Source organism: Ovis aries, chromosome 17 (genome assembly GCF_016772045.2).
Source record: "Ovis aries strain OAR_USU_Benz2616 breed Rambouillet chromosome 17, ARS-UI_Ramb_v3.0, whole genome shotgun sequence".
Taxonomy (NCBI): Eukaryota; Metazoa; Chordata; class Mammalia; order Artiodactyla; family Bovidae; genus Ovis; species Ovis aries.
Genome location: NC_056070.1, coordinates 22,508,480 through 22,523,463, shown reverse-complemented (window position 1 = coordinate 22,523,463; position 14,984 = coordinate 22,508,480). Strand labels below are relative to the sequence as shown.

At 36.0% G+C, this 14,984-nt stretch overlaps 1 pseudogene; it reads left to right on the top strand.

Moving 5' to 3' along the window:
* The first annotated feature begins 9,765 nt into the window (after nt 1-9,765).
* On the top strand, nt 9,766-9,839 carry LOC114108937 (U6 spliceosomal RNA; annotated as a pseudogene).
* Nucleotides 9,840-14,984: the final 5,145 nt, after the last annotated feature.

The following is a 14,984-nucleotide window of genomic DNA, read 5'->3' as shown; positions in this document are numbered from 1 at the left end:
CGCCAGGCCTCCCTGTCCATCACCAACTCCCGGAGTTCACTCAGACTCATGTCCATTGAGTCGGTGATGCCATCCAACCATCTCATCCTCTGTCATCCCCTTCTCTTCCTGCCTTCAATCTTTCCTAGCATCGGGGTCTTTTTTCAGTTGAGTCAGTTTTTCAAATCAGGTGGCCAAAGTATTGGAGTTTCAGCTTCAGCATCAGTACTTCCTATGAACATTCAGGACTGATTTCCTTTAGGATGGACTGGTTGGATCTCCTTGCAGTCCAAGGGACTGTCAAGAGTCTTCTCCAACCCCGCAGTTCAAAAGCATCAATTCTTTGGTGCTCAGTTTTCTTTATGGTTCAACTCTCACATCCATAAATGATCACTGGAAAAACCATAGCCTTGACTAGACGGACCTTTGTTGGCAAAGTAATGTCTCTGCTTTTTAACGTGCTGTCTAGGTTAGTCATAACTTTTCTTCCAAGGAGTAAGTGTCTTTTAATTTTATGGCTGCAGTCACCACCTACAGTGATTTTGGAGCCCCCCAAAATAAAGTCTGACACTGTTTCCACTTTTCTCCATCAATTTGCCATGAAGTAGTGGGATCGGATGCCATGATCTTGGTTTTCTGAATGTTGAGCTTTAAGCCAACTTTTTCACTCTCCTCTTTCACTTTCATCAAGAGGCTCTTTAGTTCTTCTTCACTTTCTGCATAAGGGTGGCATTATCTGCATATCTGAGCTTATTGATATTTCTCCCAGCAATCTTGATTCCAGTTTGTGCTTCTCCAGCCCAGCGTTTCTCATGATGTACGCTGCATATAAATTAAATAAGTACAGTGACAATATACAGACTTGACATACTCCTTTTCCTACTTGGAACAAGTCTGTTGTTCTATGGGTAGGCAGATTAAGCTATGGACAGACAGATTAAAATCTTTATATAATGTCTGAATTGTAGTTATGAAAGGAAATTTGCATTAAAACTTTTAAGAGGTCCACTTTCACATAGAATTGATGTTCCACATCAAAGAGTTAACAACATTGATCATATATACAATCACACAAAATAGAACTAGGAAGTATTATGAATTGTGTTCTCCCCAAATTTATACACTGAAGCCCTAACTCCCAGTGTCACTGTATTTAGAGATATAGATTTTAAGGATATAATTTAGGTTAAATGAGGCCCTATGAGTGGAACTTACGAGGAAGACATACCTACGGTGTGCATGTAGAGAAAAGGCCACATGAGGACACTTACAAGCCAAAGAGAGAGACTTCAGAAGAAACCAAACCTTCTTTCACTTTGATCTTGGACTTCCAGCCTTCAGAACTATAAAAAAATAATTTCTTTTGATCAAGCCACCCAATCTTCTGGTATTTTATTATAACAATGCTAGACTAGTATCAGTACAGTGGATTTTAAATCATATCATGAACAGACCACAGTGTTAGGGCATTTATGTTTGGGGCTCTGGAAGGATTAAAGCTTTTTGTAGGGGTTTGGGTAAACGGGCTTCTGTCATTAACAAAGGAACTAGTGTTGATATTCTAAGCAGATTATTTGTTCCTAATTTTTCTGCTGAAAGCTGTTTCTCAGACTTCTGTTTAATTTATTTCTTTGAATACTTTATTTCCCAACTTGAGAAAAATTTTGTTGAAAAAGAAATTCTGACTGGTGTAAAGAAAATTATTATATATAATCTGTATATTGGAAGGTAAAGGTTGTTGTCTTTGGAATGAGTTTTGGTTACTGCATCTCACACTTTAATCTTTATGTTTAAAGATACAATATATGTTTAACATAGCGTATATGTTTAGTAATTTATACTATTTCCTAATATTTACTTGTTTCTATTATTTCATGCACCTTAACTGGTCATTAACAGTTTTTAAATTTACTCCATCATTATTTAATAATTGCTTATAACAATAAGTGCTTATAACACTGTGTCAGATTGTGTAGTTCTGTTATGAATAAACATGGACAACCCTCATATACCCTGCAGCTCAGTATGAAATTTACACTTGACAACTCATTGCATATAATACAAATGTATTTTTCCTGATATATCTTTTAAAATATTTTTATTATAATTATTACTGCATCCCTGAATCTATAAACTATGATAATTATTATTAATCTCTAAAGATTTTCAACAACAAAAAAAAAGCAGTTGGGATAAAGAGTATGAATAATTTTTAGTTCTTGACAAATGCAAGAAAATTATTAACAAGAAAGTACAATCTGATAAATATTATGAGAATGCCCATCTCACTGCCTGATAGCCAGAAATAAAAGTCAATAAATGAACTGTTTGTCAACAAATTGTCTCTTGACCTTTTCATTATTTCTCTAATTATCTCTAATGCATTGAATTGATTCTCCCATAATTAAAAGTCTATTTCCTTTATTGTCTACTTAGAAATGTTTTCCCTTTGTTTCCTTTATTGTCTACTTAGAAATTTTACACACTTTAATTGTAGTTCTCACAATATTTACATAGATTATTTAATAACAATGTTTTTAGTTGGATGTTACCCTTATGGTAAACATAGTTCTCATTAATTTGTCATTTTCACAATTGTAGTGACATTGCTTAACTCACTTGTAACAAATTTTAATCAGCATATGAAATAGGAAATTGCTTTTATTAGCATAATTAATCCCATATGGCCTAGTCTAATCATTTCACCAGTAAAAATCATATAATATAATATAGTTTCTAATTAACATATATGTAAGTCAGGGTCTTCTAAGAAGCAGATGTCAAGACAGGATTAAAATGCACAGATTTTATGTTAGGAGAAAAGACTGTGTGAGACAAATTATGTAAATAACCAGGTAAGACTGAGAGAGCCTGAGACAGTGACATAAGTGTGATTCCAGGTGAAGGAGAGAGGGACAGATGGTTGCGAAGAATCTTCCTAGACTGTCACACAATTTTAAGTTCTAGCAAAGCACTTTGTGAGTCCTAGAACCCCCCAAAAAGGCCTATCAGGCACTGTGTCTTTCTTTGTGATAGGGAATGCAAGATTTAGCCCTTTTCTTTCCATTTGGAGGGGATATCTTAGCATACTCCTGATCACTTACAAGTTCATGGAAATGGCTTGCTATTTTTGTTTTTTAATGTAAAAGGATTTTACTAGGGAAAATATCTGTGTGAGAGCCACTAGTAAGATTGCAGTGTAAGTCACACCCTGAGAATAGGAGAGGAAGAGAAGATGAAGTGGATGTGTGTGTCCTAGGCTGCTGTGCAGTCTAAAAAAGGTCCAACGAGGAAGGCAGTGGGGAATGTTCAAGCCAACATCAGCCTTCAGAAAAGACCCGTGTCTCCTAGAAATGGATTCACCTTTGTATCCTTTCTGTACTCATACTTAGACTGGCCTTAGTGTAAATGGTTTTCAGAGTGCAGTGACTGGGACCCTTGGTCAATGACACTCCTTGTAATTAAGGTCTGCCAGGCTCATTCTCTGGTGGCTCAGATGGTAAAGCATCTGTCTACAATGTGGGAGACCTGGGTTTGATCCCTGGGTCGGGAAGATTCCCTGGAGAAGGAAATGGCTACCCACACCAGTACTCTTGCCTAGAAAATCCATGGATTGAGGAGCCTGGTGCAGGCTACTGTCCATGGGGTCACAAAGAGTTGGACATGACTGAGCGATTTCACTTCAGGCTCATTCTCATGGACACCACAACCTACTTTACAGTAGTAGTAATGTGTTTAATATCAAAATGTATATAACATGGACTATGATGTCAGACAAAAATAAGATTAAATCCTACTTCTACTAATTTTAGTGGCAGGACCATAAGTTAGATAATTATGCTCTGAGACTGCCTCCTCCTCTGAGACTGCTGAAAAAAAGGATGTAACAACAATGCAGTACATAAGGAATAAATAAATAACGAGTAAAGTACCTGGCCCTGAGTAGGTAAGCATAATAAATGTTATGTAATATTAGGTCTAAGATTTTCTCACTGCAGATGGTAATTGCAGCCATGAAATTAAAAGATGCTTACTTCTTCGAAGGAAAGTTATGACCAACCTAGATAGCATATTCAAAAGCAGAGACATTACTTTGCTGACTAAGGTCCGTCTAGTCAAGGCTATGGTTTTTCCAATAGTCATGTATGGATGTGCGAGTTGGACTGTGAAGAAGGCTGAGCACTGAAGAATTGATGCTTTTGAACTGTGGTGTTGGAGAAGACTCTTGAGAGTCCCATGGATTTCGAGGAGATCCAACCAGTCCATTTTAAAGGAGATCAGTCCTGGGTGTTCTTTGGAAGGAATGATGCTAAAGCTGAAACTCCAGTACTTTGGGCACCTCATGCAAAGAGTTGACTCACTGGAAAAGACTCTGATGCTGGGAGGGATTGAGGGCAGGAGGAAAAGGGGACGACAGAGGATGAGATGGCTGGATGGCATCACCGACTCAATGGACGTGAGTTTGACTAAACTCCGGGAGATGGTGATGGACAAGGAGGCCTGGCGTGCTGCAATTCATGAGGTCTTAAAGAGTCAGACATGACTGAGCGACTGAACTGAACTGACAGAATAAGGCTAAGATAATGATCAATGACTAATTTCAATGTAGTTCAAGTATTTAAGAAAATCACCAGGACATGGAAGCAACCTAGATGTCCACTGACAGATGAATGAATAAAGAAGATGTGGTACATATAAACAGTGGAATATTACTCACACATAAAAATAAATGCATTTGACTCAGATCTAATGAAGTGGATGAATCTAGAGCCTATTATACAGAGTGAACAGACTTTTGAACACAGCAGGGGAAGGAAAGGGTGGGATGATTTGAGGCAGTAGCATTGAAACATATACATTACCATATGTAAAATAGATAGCCAGTAGGAATTTGCTGTATGATGCAAGGAATCCAAATCCAGTGCTCTGTGAGAATCTAGAGGTGTACGATTGGCTGCAAGGAGAGAGGGAGGTTCAAGAGAGAGGGAACCTATGGCTGATTCCTGTTGATATATGGCAGAAACCAATACAATATTATAAAAGAATTATCCTCCAATTAAAAATAAAACTAATTTAAAAAAAAGAAAATGGCACCTTAGAAATCACATGCATAAATATTAAAATAAGGGCTCTGATTCCTATAATTAGGAGTCCAGGCCTCAGATACAGATGCATATTATTGTCTTTGTCTACGGATGTGAAAAATTCACTGATAACAGAGAATTTTGGCTTTGGGCAGAGGTATAAGATGATGAGTTAAATCACTCAGGGAATTAAATGTCAAGGCATTCTGAGCCTATTCAGATATTAAAGCATTCTTAGGACAAAATGAAAAAGAAAAGCATTTCATATAAGCATATTTATCAATGGTGTCTGAATTAAGCTCATAGAGATTTGCTTCCACTTCAGGTGGCATGGCTTCCATCCCTGCTCAGGGAACTAAGATCCCATAAGCTCTGCAGAAAGGCCAAAAAAGAAAAAAAAGACAAGCTCATAAATTATGTAGATATCTGTGATTTTAACTCTAAACTTTATTTTACAGATAACTATGGACTTGTGAAACTGCTTCTACATACATTCTATTTCAGTATATTAAATAACATAGAGAAATATCTATTGCATATTCACTCATGCATCTACTTACATCTAGATCTACACGGACTAAAAAGCAAAGAAAATAACTAACCTCATCTGTTACACATAACAGTTACAATAAAGAAAAGATTAGATAAAATAAAAATTACAGTGCCAAAGTACCTGAAATATAGGAGGAATTTATCAAGAGGATTCTCTCTGATGAAAAAACACTTTTCTTGAATAGCAGACTCTTAATGGTAACAAGTATAAATGTTTTAAAATGAAACATGTAGATATTCTGAGTAGAATATTTAGTAGCCTGCAGTGATTTGGTCAGTATAATTTTCCAATCATTTACCATTTAAAATTGATACTCCTACTAAAACAGTTTGTGTGGGGAAAATGCCTGTGCTTTAGCTACAATTGGATTTTCACAGCTATTATTAACTAATTTATATAGAACTGAATCAGAATTAATTATATTCATCTAGTTGTTTACTAAATGTTCTTTAGTGTCTCTTGACTCTAGTAAGCTCTTATTACATGCAATAAATTGAGTATTATGAAAGCTGTTGGAACAGAGATTTTATAAAGAATGATAGAGTACTTCTCTGGTGTCTTAGTGGATAAGAATCTGTCTGCCAATGAAGGGGACATAGGTTCAATCCCTGGTCCAGAAAATTCCACGTGCTGTGGAGCAAATTAGCCCCTGTGCCACAACCACTGAGCCCACACTGAAGGGCCCACCACTCATGTGTTGCAACTACTGAAGCCCTTGCACCTACAGCCTATGCTCTACAACAGAAAAAGCCACCACAATGAGAAGCCTATGCACTGCAGTTAAGAGTAGCCACCACTTGTCACAACTAAGGAAAGCCTGCACGAAGCAATGGAGACCCAGTCCAGCCAAAAGTAAATAAATAAAACTGTTTTTTGAAAAAGAATGATAGAATTGTTGTTTTGAAGTTAAAAAGAGAAGATAAAAATATACTACATGTCAACAGTTACTGAAGTAACAGGGAGAGGTACAGTCTTCTTTAGGCATGTACCCCTTTTCCTGTTTGGGGATACAGAACTGTTGTATGCTCATTTACAAACCCATTTCTATTATGAATTGTAATGTTTATTACCTGTGGTTATATTTTAGTTTCACAATGTTTTGTTTTTATTTTTCCTCACAACTGAAAAAATTACTTCTGACTATAAGCTTTTATAATTGTCTGATTTTTGTTCTTAAATATTTAACTTTTTATACTTTTATTGATTGTGATATTTGTTTGCTGGTAAAGAATTTTTAGTATTTTTCAAAGTACATATATGGGGTCCTCTTTTAATGGACAAAACACAATAAATGATCTTTTATCTTTCATAGAAAAAGACAGTGTTTGAGGAGTAGGTTCTGATATCCCTATATTCATTGTCTGCTGCTGCTGCTACTGCTAAGTTGCTGCAGTCCTGTCCAACTCTGTGGGACCCTATAGATGGTAGCCCACCAGACTCTGCCTTCCCTGGGATTCTCCAGGCAAGAACACTGGAGTGGGTTGCCATTTCCTTCTCCAATGCATGAAAGTGAAAAGTGAAAATGAAGTCGCTCAGTCATGTCCAACTCTTAACGACCCCATGGACTGCAGCCTACCAGGCTCCTCCATCCATGGGATTTTCCAAGCCAGAGTACTGGAGTGGGTTGCCATTGCCTTCTCCACGTCCATTGTCAGATTCCCCTAATTCATTTTTTAAAATTATATGACATATAACATTGATTCAATATAAGATTGTGCTATGTACATTGTGCTTTGTCATTCAGTCATGTCTGATTCTTCGCAAACCCATGGACTGTAGCCGTCAGGCTCCTCTATCCATGGGGATTCTCCAGGCAAGAATACTGGAGTGGATTGCTATGCCCTCCCTTCCAGGGGATCTTCTCAACCCAGGGATCAAACTCAGGTCTCCTGCATTGCAGTCAGATTCTTTACCATCTGAGCCACCAAGGAAGACTCCCACCAGCTGTATAAGATTATAGCATGTTAAATTTGTACATTAATACATTGTAATGTGATTACCACTGGAATGATAATTAGAATCACTACTGAATTACATAAATATCATATCTTTTTAGTGGTTGAAATCATTAACTTCCAGTTTCTCAGCAAGTTTGGTGATTATAATACTGTTCTCTATGTTCATGATACTACGCATTAGACCTCTAGGATATGTTTACCACTCACTGCCAAGTCTGTACACTTAAACAGCATCTGTCCTATACATCTACCCTCAATCCCTGGAAATACCATTTTACTCTCTGCTTTTATGAGTCTGGCATTTTTAGATTCCACACATAAGTGATATTGTGTATGTGTGTTTCTTTGTTTGATGGATCTCACTTTCCATAATGTGTTCAAGGTCCATCCAGAATACTAGAATACTAGGAAAGGCAGGATATCTTTCCTTCTCATGGCTGAATATGATTCCAGTGTATAGTATATACAGTGAACATTTGAAAACATGGATTTGAAATGCCTGGGTCCACTTGTAAGCATATTTCTTTCACTAAATATATTCAAGTTTGGTTGAACCTGAGGACATAGAGCCAGGGAAATCTGTAAAGTTACCCTCCATTTTTCCATTGTAGGGAGGGTTAGCACCTCTAACCCTTATTTTTTCAAGTATCAAATACACACATACACAAACATCTTTGATCCATTCATCTGGTGATGGGCATTTAGGTTGCTTGCTTATCTTGGGCATTGTAAAAATGCTACAATAAACATGGAAATGATTATATCTCTTAGATACCCTGCTTCCATTTTCTTTGAGTATATACCCAGAAGTGAACTTGCTAGACCACATGGCAGTTCTACTTTCAATTCTTGAAGAACCTCCATATTGTTTTCCATAGTAACTGTACCAGTTTACATTCCCATCAACAATATATAAAAGTTCTCTTTTTTCCCACATCCTCACCAACACTTGCTATCTCATCTTATTGATAATAGTCATTCTAAGAGGTATGAGGTGATATCTTACTGATGATATGCATTTCCCAATAATTAGTGATGGTGAGCATCTTTTCATGTACCCATTGGCCATCTGAAGGTATTCTTTGGAAATACATCTATTTAGTTTCCCTGCTTGGTTTTCAATTGGATTTTTTGTTCCCATTGAGTTGTGTAAGTGTTTTATATATTTTGATCATCAATCTCTTAACTGAAATACTATTTGCCAAAGCTTTCTCCCATTCTGCAGGTTGTTTTTCATTTTGTTGTTTCTTTCCCTGTGCAGAAGTTTTAAGTCTGATATAGTCACATTTGTTGATTTTTGCATTTGTTGCATTTGCTTTCAGAGTCATATCCAAAAAATCATTGCCAAGATAATGTCAAGGAGCTTCTTCCCATTCCCTGTATTCTTGAAAACAAGTCAACTCTATGACTTTTGCCAAGATTGACTACTCTTATGGGGACAGGAGAGATTTTAAAAAAAAAAAAAAAAAAGGAGGAAAAGAGGGTCCAAAAAACAATGTAAGCCCCAAATATACATGACAAAAAAGAGTAAGACTTCCAACAACATTTCATACTCTTTCAGTAAGGACAGACACATGGTCCTTCACTTTCTTATTGAGAAAAGATAAACTTGGTGAGAAGTTGACAAGATAGAGTTTCTGCACAGTGAATATTCACCCAATCAATTTGATGAAATAAGCAAAACATGATAAATTGGGCAGCTTTGTTCTTCAAAGTTCAGCCTAGTGAAAACAATCGTAAACATCATGTGGAGCAAAGCTGTCATTCTCTAGGATAGAACAGATAATTTTGTCAAACCTGAACAGTCAATGCTCTGTTGTGATTGGGTCATAGAATAATCAGAGGCCAGCTATCACTAATAAGAAATATAGCTTACCTGTAGCGGGTTCATGTTGATGTATTGCAAAACCAATACAATATTGTAAAGTAAATAATAATAATAACGAAATTTAACTTATTTAACAAGCAAACAGAAACAGTATCACTGAACACTAACTATATATGAGCATCTCCTTTGTACTTTTTCAAGGTGTGATTTATTCCAAAGTAGAATCTACAAAGTGGAAACCACATGTGAACACTCACGGCAGATCCACAGAATAGCAAAGTAATAACTAAGATATATATAAGAATGGACTCATGTTGGATTCTATAGCACACAAACTAAAAATCAGAAAAGATGAGCATGGCCTCATGATACAGAAAAGATGAGCATGGCCTCTGAGCAAGGATGATGTGCAAATTTGTGAACTGTTTCATATTTTTGGAGTTTTGGATTAACTTATACACACTAATATACATAAAGTAGATAACAAACAAGGACCACTGTATAGCACACAGAACAATATTCAATATTTTGTAATAACCTATAAGGAAAAATAATCTGAAAAAGAATACATACATATGTATATGTGTATATGCATATATATACATACACACAGAAATAACTGAATCACTTTGCTGTACCCCTGAAACTAACATAACATTGTAAACCTACTATAATTCAACTATAAAAATGGCCTCAATATTTATCTTTTAAGAACTGACTCATAATAAGCACTGAAAATTAAAAGGATAATCTGTTCATAAATAGCAGCATGTTTTATTTTAATTATTTAAGTTTACATCCAGGACAGTTGCAAGATAACCATTTAATTCAAAAAATACCCTCTTTTGGTCTTAAATACATTCACTTTTCATCTGTTAGTTCTGGAACTGAATAGAAATAACAAAAGTGTTTACTTCTCTTAATTTCATTCACATGGTCAGTTGCATTTGCAAAAGTGAAATTTACCAGATCAAAAAATCCTGCACTGACAAGCTGTGAGCAATGACAATAATTCCACTAATGTAGTTGCCAAGTACACTAATTATCCTAATGATGATTCAGTCTTCTGATAATCACATCCCCCAAGGACCTTATACAGTCAGTCTACACAGCTGCAAAGTCCTCTCCAGGCTCATTTTGCTTATTCCTGTCTCAATTTAAAACTATATAATATTACTTTATTAGCATAAAATAATCATCATAGCTGAACATGAACTGAACACACAGACAGCTAGACTGCTGAAGGGTAATCGAGGAGACTCCTACATGAGGTGCTTAGTCCTGTCATTCATTTCTCCAATGCCTGATAGAGGCATAATTTATACCAGAAATCTGCTTCCATCTAAAGCAATGGTGTGGATTTTGAAGGAATAAAAATACTTAAATGATCTATTCACCTAAATCAATGGGCACACTGTTTGATAAAAATATTTTGAAATCCTAAGTGATTTCTTTATAGGGTTTTGGGTACTTTTTTTATTTCTTGCATTTTCAAGTAGCAAATCAAAATGACTTTCACAGGTCAGCAGAATTTTAAGGTCTAATTTTCAATAAAAAAGTATTTACCTTTCACAGAATTAAGATAGCAAAACCTGTGTTTGGGAAAAAAGACAACAGTTATTTACTCTGCATTAAGTAATTTTGTAAAATATTGTTTTATATTTTAAATTTAAAATAGATATCTTGAGTAGATTTTTACATTAGTTCCCTTTGTACCCTGTGTTTCGTGGGCCAATGTGGAGCCACCAGGATGGATGCTGTCCACACAGGTCATTTGCATCACAAGTAAGAAATAAAACTTAGAAGACTCCAGTCTTTTAAAGAATCTACTAGAAACCTGTCAAATGTTTGCACTGGAGGGACAGATTATTACCCTGGATAGCAATCAAACCTGTTATCTGCCACCACAGGAAGAAACAATGCCTGTTTCAGCCTTGAAAAATGTAGTTCAGGAAACTCTAACAGAGTCAATTCCCTGCTTATAAGATATGTAGAAACACAAGAGGTTAATGGAAATTACCTCTCAACAGGTCTTCCAAGTTATAATCAGATAAATAATTTCCAGAAACTGCCACTCTCCAGATATGCTTTATTTTTATATTAGTTTCTTTCTTTTTTGATATTACTTTTTTAATATATCTTTCTTTTTGTTTTCATTTGTTCGTTTGAGTGGAATGATAACATACAATAAATGGAAAGAACAGAACAAGTAAGTTTGGTTCTCCAAAAATAGATGCCAAGACAGAATTACATATTCAAGATATTTGTTGGGAGTAAAGGTTTTTTAGATAAAAGGCAAAGAAAGCAGGGTTGGTAGAAAAACCTTTAAGAAGACAATGCACTTCTGGCTTCTATAAAAGGGCCAAGGGAGGAATAAAGGGCTGGGTAGAAAGTGACTCAGACTGCAGTGAAATTCTGGCCAACACACATCCAATCCCAAGAGGAGTCCCAGAGGACTCAGGTGAGTTCAGCCACTGATGCAGAAAACATAGGCTTGGCTTGTATCCTGTGTCAGGTCTCAGATATTAGCAGGAATAATGTGTCAGCTAAATATGCTCCTAGAAACAAGTTATTTCTTGAGAGATCTCATCAGAGTGTTCACAGAACTGCTGTAACAAGGACAGTAAAACTTGCAAGTGTAGATAAAAGTCACAGTTTATTTCTGTCTGGAATGTCCTCTGTCTCCTATATGTTTTAAAGGTTTCAATCCTGGAAATTATTATTAAAGATAAGTGATCTTATGTTTTGCAACTGGAGAATAAGATACAAATCCACAACTTCTGTGGAGACAACATAAAAAACTGACAGGTAGACACAAAATGAAGAACAAAAGAGATTTCAGAATTCTAGTGTAAAATAGAGATCAGCAAACTTTTTCTTTAAAAAACTAGATGTTTGGCTTTCGTGCCACATAGTCTCTGTTACAACTACCCCCTTGTAGTGTGAAAGCAGCCATAAACGATATATCAGTATAATCAAATGGGACTGACTATACACTAATAAAAGATTTCCCAAAAACAGTGGTAGGCCATATTTGATCCATAGACCATAGTTCGCCAACTACTGATGTAGAATAATATATTTATGTAATCTGCATGTTTGTCACCTGTGTACATGACAAATGGCAGAAACTGACCAACAGATGACAATTCCCATCTAAGAATTACAGAAGCCAAAATTGGAAAACATATGTTTTCTTAAAAAAATTATAATGCCCATTGAAGAAAGCATCTTTAGGACACCACAAACATGTCCACTCTGGTATGAAATTGTTCTATGCTTTAAGGGCACACAAGAAGGTTCAGTCAGATGAAGGCCATATAGTCATTTATGCTTAAGTAGAACAAGTAAGCATATGAAGAGGTGGAAAAGAGGTGGAAAAATAAAGAGGTTATATATAAACATATTCTGGTATTTTCTATTTTTAGCACATCATCTATTGAAATGAGGAGAAGGGAATGGCAAGCCACTCCAGTATTTTTGCCTGGAGAATCCCATGGACAGAGGAGCCTGGCTGGCTAAGGTCCATAGGCACACACAGGATTGGACATGATTAAAGAGACTTAGCACTATTAAAATGAAGATATTTAATAGAAAAAAGATTGCAATGTACATTTTGGTGTTCAGTTGCTAAGTCACTACTGACTCTTTGCAACCCCAAGGACTGAATCACAGCAGGCTTCCCTGTCTTTCACTATCTCCCTGAGTTTGCTCAAACTCATGTCTATTGAGTCAATGATGCAAATCAAACATCTCATTCTATGTCAATGTACTTAATGATACACAAATTTTAGACAGAAATTAGAAAATAAAATCAGTGATAATAAAGTATAAAAGTTTTCTTTATGTTACGTGAAAAATAAATTTATAAAAGAGTCATTGGTTACTCAAGTAAATATACAATACTTTGATTTAATTTGTATTCTCCTTAAACAGTGCCTTATTTGGGAAATGATCCCAAGAAGCAGGAATAAATTGAGCCAAAAAGAAAATATGCATACAAGGTTGTAGTTGTCAAAACTGCATTGGTAGATAACACAGATTCAATTCCTCTGTGACTATGGCAGGTCATTGCTTGACCCCAAAATTGTCTGACTGTCTGAAAAAAAAATATTATTTTCTAGGCACAAATACTGTAGATTGGCTTTTTTTTACCCTTCTAGTTCTTTTAACTAGGACTAGTAAAAATTCCATAAACACTCTACCTTTTTTTTTAAAAAAAAAAGCATATTTTGACTTTTTTTTTCCTACCAGTTCAGTTCAGTTCAGTTCAGTTGCTCAGTCGTGTCTGACTCTTTGTGACCCCATGAATCGCAGCACACCAGGCCTCCCTGTCCATCACCAACTCCCAGAGTCCACTCAAACTCACCTCCATCGAGTCAGTGATGCCATCCAGCCATCTCATCCTCTGTCATCCCCTTTTCCTCCTGCCCTCAATCCCTCCCAGCATCCGAGTCTTTTCCAATGAGTCAACTCTTTGCATGAGGTGGCCAAAGTACTGGAGTTTCAGCTTTAGCATCATTCCTTCCAACGAACACCCAGGACTGATCTCCTTTAGAATGAATTGGTTGGATCTTCTTGCAGTCCAAGGGACTCCCAAGAGTCTTCCCCAACACCATAGTTCAAAAGCATCAATTCAGCACTCAGCTTTCTTCACAGTCCAACTCTCCCATCCATACATGACCACTGGAAAAACCATAGCCTTGACTAGATGGACCCTTGTTGGCAAAGTAATGTCTCTGCTTTTGAATATGCTATCTAGATTGGTCATACATTTTATTGTGATACTCGTTTTTATGTCTCCCTGAAGGTTGAAATTTCAGGGAAAATTGTAGTATGATTAGCTTATTTACTCCCAAGACCTGTTCAGGAAGATTTGTTGTTGTTTAGTCACTAAGTCATATCTGAGTCTTTAGCAGCCCCATGGGATGGAGCCCACAAGGGATCTCTGTCCATGGAATTTCCCAGGCAAGAATATTGAAGGGTTTACCTTTCTCTCCTCCAGGATCTTTCTGTCCGAGAGACTGAACCTACAACTTCTGCATTGGCAGGTGAATTCTTTTCTGCTGAGTCACCAGGGAAGCTTTTAGGAAGATTAGAGTTATTTATTTATCAGCTTTTTGGGAGAAAAACATTTACTTAATTATTATATCACAATTTTTATTGTTGCCCAATAATAACAGTAAAAAATATTTCTGACTAGTTACAAATTTTAATGTGAGCATACTTAATATCTATCTCTCTGAATGGTCAACATGGCTTTGTTTCCTTTTTTTTCTAAAAGAAATTTCCTATAAGTTTTTCTCCTAAGAAAAATTCAAGTCATAGGCTAATACCTATATTCCTTTTTGGATAATTACAAATAGAGCTTTCAGAAACATCTTTTTCAAGCAAAATATATTAATTTTACTTATACTACTAATACAAGTTATTATTACAAGTAAAACTATGTGCATGCTTAGGATAATAGAGGTTGCCACAGTCAATAAATCACAAATCTGGATTATTTCAGCTGCCCCCAAGTTCTCAACAGTTAGTTATCTTCATTTATGTAACAGCAGTAAACATTTATTTTATTATTG